Raw genomic sequence first — 8,485 nt, 5'->3', positions numbered from 1 at the left:
AAAAATATGTGGATATGGATACAACCAAGTGTGTGGCCCTTGACCCACAACTTCGTGGAACTCTTGTTCCTATTTAAAGGGACCAAAGAAGCTTATCACATTGACTAAAATATAATTGTCCTTAACCTTTTGTATACACAAAGTCTGATCACGTGTGGTCTCTCTCTGCCCTCCCCCATGCAAAGTCTTCTATCTCGTGCAAGTGCTAGCTTTCTTTTTCTCATTCTCTCAATCTCTCTCTAGAGCTCATAGATCTTTTAGAAATCTTGACGTGGTATCGCTGAAGAGTTTTGAGTTTTTCTTTTAGGATGTTTTGCAAGGCTTATTGAGTGAAGGCTTATTTTCAAGTGTGTTGTTCTATTAGCGTTCAACTACGAAAAAGCACTTGCATCTTAAGAAGCTTACAAAGCTTCAAATCTCCAACAAAGGAGCCATGTGCAACCCCAAATCAAAAGCTGCAAGCAAAGCAACCCGCACTGTCGTAGAAGCATAAAGAAGAAGCCGCATGTAAAGAGTTGCTTCAACAACCCAAATTCTAAAAGGAGGACTCATGGATGACATTAGACAACCTCGAACCACTAGAAAAGGCCGTAGAAGAAAGATTTGAGCAAAAGCGACCAACAGGAGAACCTTTGGGAAGTTCCAAGAAGCAGCTCAAGCCATGAGAATCTCAAACAAACAAATTGTGATGAAGCTGTTGTAGAAGATGACCCACGAACTGAAAGTATGCATGACTGCAAAGCTTGTAGGCACCGATGCTGGAAAAGTTCAATGAGGAGCTCCTCAAGAAAAAATTGTAGCAAAACAACGAGCTGCATTGCAAACAACAGCTTGTAGGGGTTTTGCGAACCGGGTTGAGGAGAGAATCTTGAAAGGCCAACCGGTTGAAGGACCTACGATCATTTGTGGGAAGCAAGCAAAAGCTGCCAGAAAGTTGATCTTGCAATACACAGGCAAAAAAGCTCATAGAATGCAACCAATCACTTGACTACAACTATGTGTGGATTGTAGGTTGCAAGCTTGGAGAAGGGAAGGCCGACTTGCTGTAGTAGGGAGCCAAGAAGCTAAGGCAAAGAAGAAAGGAGGATCTCCGAGAGGAGATAATGAGCTTCAAGCAAGGCGGCGATAGGAAGACAATAGCGCTTAGGTTTTCTAAAGCTACCTTAAGGTTCAAAACTTAGGACTTATTCATAGTGAATCATAGAAAACATAATGTTTTCTAAGGGTGTTAGGGTGCCCAAGATGCAATAAATGCATGTGAACCGTGGGTGGTGGGTAAGCAATCTTGCCCGTCCATGAGCCTTGGGCATGCCCTTGGTCCTAGTCAAAGAGTTTAATCTCTCTTTCATTTTTTGAGAGTATTTCTTTCTTCCCTTGAGTGGCAATGACTCATGTGCCAATTGTACAACTAGCAATACTTTTTTATTGTGAGCGTATATGCTCATAGTAAACATGTTTCCAAATTCTCTTGGTCATCAAGAGATCATCATTTCCATGGGAGAATCTCCAATCTAGAGTAAAGAGAGCAAAATATGACCACAAATGTACTTCTGCTTGTATTCTCATATCCCCCTGGGTTTCATAAAACTGACATTCGCAAAAGTGCTCTTTGTATTTATGGAGTAGACACTGCCCTTGTTAGGCAGATGAGACAAGAGGTAAGACCCTCCTTTCTATACCATATCGAGCATCACAAGAAATATGTTGTATAAAACAAGCGACATGAAAGAGTGAAAACTACAATCCATAAAGTACATCATGCAGTAACATACTTGTAAAAATCCTACCATGCATACAAGATACATAATCCTTGTAATGTAAGAAACATGATTCTATGTATAGCCAATGTAACTCTTTCCCAATGTTACATTGAGGGAGGGTGTTAAAAGAATCATGGTTAGTAGAACACTCCCTACAGGTTAAAGGTGAGTGTGCACATGGTTCTCACGAAGGGTCACATGAAAAACTATCAACTCCAAAGAGTATTCAAGGGACAAGCACATTGGAGGTTTGGCCCACATTTGTGCATAATCACGTACCACTTGGAATTTGGCTAGGTTCCTTGGCCCACACTTGCTCAACACTGGGTTGCTTAGAACCTTGTCCTAGTTGCCTTGCCTCCTGTCCCTATTCTTGCCAATGCTCGAGATGCATTTGCCTCTCCTTCCGCCTTCATTGCTGCCATGTCGATTGTGCCTACTTCTTTTGCTACAATCTCTATTGTAGCATCTACACAGGTATCAACAATTGTCCCTAACTATACTAATGCTACTTCTACCACTGCTCCTGTTGCTGCTGCTACGAGTACTTCTCTTTCCCTCTCCACCAATTCCAAGCATGCCACTCCATCCTCAACCCTTTGGACCGTTTTCCTCTTTAATATTACAACAATGATCTGCCAAGAGCAATAGGTGCCTGGTCGGCGGCCACTATCATCTTCAATGGAACCTAATAATTATGTGAGAATCTTCTTTGAGCTAGGTCCATCCACTACTATTCGCTTGAACCAGGAGGGCCAAGCCAGTTTCTTCCTCCCAGCTACCAAGTTGTGCCTCCACTCTCACCCCCATGCCTTGCTTAGTGGCCAAGAGGCCCCCATGATTCAATTTTGCTAGGCGGAGACCGCTCTGAATGTATGACCAACTATCGCTGCTCGCAAATCATATGAAAACAACCTTCATTTCCACTCCTAGGTGCTCTTAAATAAAAAGGGCTAAAGGAGCTCTTATTTTTTAATGAATCTAATGTCATTGTGGACCAGTGTTCAGAAATCCAATAACAGCTTAGTGTAGAAGGGTATTGTGATGCCAAAAATTAATATATTTTATTTGGTATTGGTGTTGCTTTTCTCTATGTTTGATAAGAGTGTGAGTATCAAGTGATAGCCTAGTGGCTCTCAATTATTTTCATTTTCTAAGATATTATATGGGATTAAGAGGGTGAGTGGAATGGATCATTGTAAATACCATGTGTATGAACGATAAATACCTTGGTATGGGGTGAGAGTTATTTGTGTATGGGATATTATCAGGTTAAAAAAATAAGAAGAGTGAGTCATATAAAGAGGTGGGTATCATGTCCATGTGTTTCAATAATGTAAGAGAGATCACATGCCAAGCATGTGGAAGTCATGTGGGGGAGTGTGGAGTCAAGAGGAATCCTTATAGAATTCTTTCTAGAATTGCTATGTGAATGAGTGTGAAGTCACTACACCGGTTCCATGTGCAAACATTGCTACACTTAATTCAGGCATGTCCGCATCTAACATAAATATACTACCCTTCTTCTTTCCTTTTGTTATCAAGCCACCTTTATTTTTCATATCCTTAACAAAGCATCCATGAGGATTAAATCTGACCTACAAGCCCTGCTCAACCATTTGACCAAAAGGAACCAGGTTCTTGGTGATATTCGGGACATGAAATACATCAAACAGGTATTTCTTTTTCCCATCCTGCATAGACAAAGGAATTCTATCAATCTGCACAATAGGATGTGCAGTATCATCACTAGTTTTCACGAATCCTGGTCTTTTCATTTTCTTGCATCTTGCATCCATTCTTCATAACCGGTCATGTGGTTTGACGCACCTGAGTCAACATACCACACATCATGGCTTTCTTTTGCACTTGTCATAGAATTGGTCATGTGCTGCACCATAAACAAATGCTCATTTCTGTCATCACCCTGTCTACTAGAGGATGCATAATTGCCTTGCTGCAATTTTTCAGTCATGATGTCATTCTACTTTTTATTGCAATCTTTAATTATATGATCTATTTTACCACAGTAGTAGCATTCAACATTGCTGCTTGCATTTTGGCCTCTCTGCCATCAACCACGACCTCTTTGGCTCCCCCTGCGTCTAAAGTTACCACGTCCTCCTCCATAGGACTGGTTTTCTAGAATTCGCTGCATATTCTGATTTCTGCCATGGCCTCCAAATCTCGACCTGCTCTACCTCTGCCTTTGCCTCTACCTCTTCCAGCATTTGAGTAGAAGACAGTTTATTTTGAAGTTCCTCTCGAAGAAGATGCACCACCATTTCTCTGCTCTTCAAAAATTAGAAGAGCAATCAACTCCTCAAAATTAGAAAATTTCTCACGGACGGCAATGGATGTCCAAAATTGTGCAGAATCCTTTCCTAGACCATTCAAGGTCACAGAAACTAAATCACCATCTTCCATTGGCGACCCAATGGAAGCAAGTGCATCTGCAATCTTCTTCGCCTTCATGTGGTAGTCATTGATGCTCATATTTTCTCTCTTCACATTATCCAACTTCTGCTTGAGCTAAATTTTCCTAGCTTGCGTATTTGTGTTGTACATTTTTGTCAAAGTAACCCATGCCTCCTTCAGCGTGCTTGCATCCTGAATATACACAATCATAGAAACTGAAATACTGATAGACAGCTAGTACATAACTTTTCTGGCTCTCTCATGCTAGCCTTTAAATGCTTGCAACTCCTATTGATTGGGAACATTAGGAATAATTGGTTCTTGTTCAGCTCTAGTAATGAACTCCCAATAGGCTTTTCCCTCAACAAAATTCGTCATTCTAAACTTCCATACTTGGAAGTTGTTCTTGTCAAGCTTTTTAGTGACTATCTGTGAAAGAGCATTAGATTCCATTGCAGAACACTGCAAAATATTCTGTCACTGCAAAAAACACAACTTTTGCCTCACAAGGGCAAATCTGCAAAACTGACGAAAGTGGTATTTGACCACACAGTCACTTCCTAGTGACAATTTTGCATCAATAGGCAATAAGAATGATTTAGTCACTGTCAATATCTCTGCATACAGGCATACGATGCCATTTCTTCAGGAACTTTTCACCGACCTGCATAACAGTGGTCGCACAGCAAAAACAGGTCACTTTTTTGAGTGCCTGCTGAAAACTTTCGACACCAAAACGAGCCCCATAACATATACTGCCCTCTCGTTGCACCGCGAAGGGCGTCCCAATCTGAGACAGTGTACTCTTACACTTTTTAGTTGTGCTACCTGTAGAGATTTGATCCCAAACTCGAAAAAGGAAAGCAACACTGATCCTCTTACCAAGACACCGTGAACTTGGTTTGCTTTCTTGAGATCCTTACCACGAATCGAGCTCTGATACCATGTGAAGAGAGTGGGAGAGAAGTAAGAAGTAAATATTAGTGAAAATGGAAAAATCCCAATTCTCATAAGAAACAATGGAGTCCCGTAAACCTTTATAGGATTTTGTCAAAACCCCGTCATGTGACATATTATTGAAAAGATCTCAAATAGCAGAGTCGAAATCTACAATCTTTGACAATTTTGGAGTTTGTATGTTTAATATATATCAATAATAAGATTAAAGTTTCATTCCTAAAATGTAAAATTATTCCCACTTGATCTAATATTGACTTTAAGGAGTCTCACTTGCGGCTTTCTCACATACACAATGGGGAAATACACACAAAGGTGGAGGCTAACAATAGTTTTCCTCTTGTTAGTTGTGTAAGCCAAAAGAACTGTCTAAGCACAAAAGGAATAGGTGAACCCTATATGTGGGTCTCAAACCAAACTCACCTAACCTAGGTGGCATACTAACTGAGCCACTAACTAGAGTACATAAAGATAGCTGTCATCTAGCTATTATTCATGGGCGGTGTACCAACCGCATCTATAGCTAACAAGTCGGTGACATAAATGCACAACGGTCACCTTGGCATATCAGGACTGGAGCTCAATATCTCAACGAGTAGAAGGGTTATAGCATCTATATTCTTTCTACTGTAGAGAATAACCAATAAAGATGCACTTCTCAGTTTTTGGATCCACCAACTCGGATCTCAACTCATCTGGCATACGAACATAGGAAATGCAACCAACTTTCAAATGAGAAATATCTGGTTTCTTACCAGTATGCCTCTCCTCTAGCATCATGCCATGTATTGCTGTAGTGGGAGTTCTGTTCATTATGTAGACTGTTGTAGCAACTGCTTCAGCCCAATCATAATCTGGTAGGTCTTTTTTGTTGAGCATGGCAGGAGATACCTCTCCAATATGCATGTTTTTCCTTTTTGCAAGTCCATTTTGCTGTGGGGTATGACTGCATGAATATTACTGCTTTATGCCATGCTTTTGCAGGAAACCTGTAAACTCATTTTAGAGACTCTCCCCCTCCATCTAACCTTAGGTATTTTATTTATAGGCCTATTTCTTTTTCAACCATAGCTTTAAAAGTTTTGAAATGCCCAAATACTTCACTTTTCTTTTTCATAAAATACACCCAAACTTTTTTGCTGGTCATCAATAAAAATGACAAAATAATGACAGCCTCCAATAGATGCAGCTTTAGTAGTTCACGCATTAGAGTGGATTAATTGCAATAGCCTCTTACTCTCTTGAACATGTCTAGGAAATGGTTTCCTTGCCTGTTTTCCAAATTGATAGGCTTCACATACCTTATGCATTTCTACAACGTTGAACTTAGGCAATCCTGCAACAATATTTTGGGCATGAATTAATTTAAGTCGCTGTACATTAACATGACCAATGCTTATTCCAGATATCAATATCTGCAACTACACTGGTCCCATGTGCAAACATTGCTGTACTTATTTAGGCATGTCCGCATCACACGTAATATCTTACCACATTTGGATAGAAGACAATTTCTTTTAAAGTTACCACGTCCTCCTCCATAGGATTGGTTTTCTTAAATTTGCTGCATATTCTGATTACAGCCACGGCCTCTGAATCGACCTGCTCTACCTCTGCCTCTACCACATTTGGATAGAAGACAATTTCTTTTGAAGTTTCTCTCGAAGAAGATGCACCACCATTTCTCTGCTCTTCAGAAATCAGAAGAGCAATCAACTCCTCAAAATCAGGAAATTTTTCACGGATGGCAATGGATGTCCAGAATTGTGCATAATCCTTTCCTAGACCATTCAAGGTCATAGAAACTAAATCATCATGTTCCACTGGTGACCCAATGGAAGCAAGTGCATCTACTATCTTCTTCACCTTCATGTGGTAGTCTTTGATGCTCATATTTTCTCTCTCCACATTATGCAAGTCCTGTTTGAGTTGCATTTTCCTAGCTTGCATATTTGTGCTATACATTTTTGTCAAAGTATCCCACGCCTCCTTCGGTGTGCTTGCATCCTAAATATGCACAATCATAGAATCTGAAATACTGATAGACAGCTAGTACATAACTTTTTTGGCTCTCTCATGCCAGCCTTTAAATGCCTGCAACTCCTGTTGATTGGGAACATTAGGAATAATTGGTTCTTATTCAGCTCAATTAATGAATTCCCAATAGCCTTTTCCCTTAAGGAAATTTGTCATTCCAAACTTCCATGCTTGGAAGTTGTTCTTGTCAAGCTTTTCAATGACGATCTGTGAAAGAGCATTAGACACCATTGCAGAACACTGCAAAATATTTTGTCACTGCAAAAAACACAAGTTCTCTTCACAAGGGAAATCTGCAAAACTGACGAAAGTGGTATTTGACCACACAGCTACTTCCTAGTGACGATTTTGCATTAATAGGCAATAAGAATGATTTTGTCACTCCCAATATCTTTGCGCACAGGCATACGATGCAATTTCTATGATAACTTTTCACCAACCTATAGAACAGTGGTCGCACAACAAAAACAGGGCACTTTTTTGAGTGCCTGCGGAAAACTTTCGATACCAAAACGGGCCCCGTAGTATATACTGTCCTCTTGTTGCACCGTGAAGGACGTCCCAATCTGAGACAGTGCACTCTTGCAGTTTTTGAATGTGCTACCTGCAGAGATTCGTTCCCAAACTTGAAAAAGGAAAGCAACACTGATCCTCTTACCAAGACACCGCAAACTTGGTTTGCTTTCTTGAGCTCCTTACCACGAACTGAGCTTTGATACCATGTGAAGAGAGTGGGAGAGAAGTAAGGAGTCTCACTTGCAGCTTTCTCACATACACACAAAGATGGAGGCTGAGAACAGTTTTCCTCTTCTTAGTTGTGTAAGCTAAAAGAACTCTCTCTAAGTATAAAAGGAATAGGTGAACCTTATATGTGGGTCTCAAACCAAACTCAGCTAACCTAGGTGGCATACTATTTGAGCCACTAACTAGAGTACATAAAGATAGCTATCATCTAACTATTATTCATGGGCAGTGTACCAACCGCATCTGCAGCTAACAAGTTGGTGACATAGATGCACAACGATCACCCTGGCATATCATGAGTGGAGCTCAATATCTCAACAGTCAAGACATCAAATGAAGCATGGGATATGTTTGTAGCTCTCTACCAGTCCAAGAACACATCCAAGGTTACCACACTAAGAAACCAAATCAACCAAAGTTTTTGCAATAGCAGTGAAACTGGTCATGCTTATATACTCCGGATAAAAGACTACAACAATTGATTTGTTGCAATAGGAAAGACTATGGACCCCATAGAAATGGTTCAAGTAATCTTGAATGGACTAAGAGAGGGATACAAGAATCTAGTC

Source organism: Dipteris shenzhenensis, chromosome 21 (genome assembly GCF_047967505.1).
Source record: "Dipteris shenzhenensis isolate YYH24624 ecotype China chromosome 21, Dip_SZ_1.0, whole genome shotgun sequence".
Classification (NCBI taxonomy): Eukaryota; Viridiplantae; Streptophyta; class Polypodiopsida; order Gleicheniales; family Dipteridaceae; genus Dipteris; species Dipteris shenzhenensis.
The sequence above is the reverse complement of the archived record's forward strand: the minus strand, read 5'-3'. Positions refer to the sequence as shown.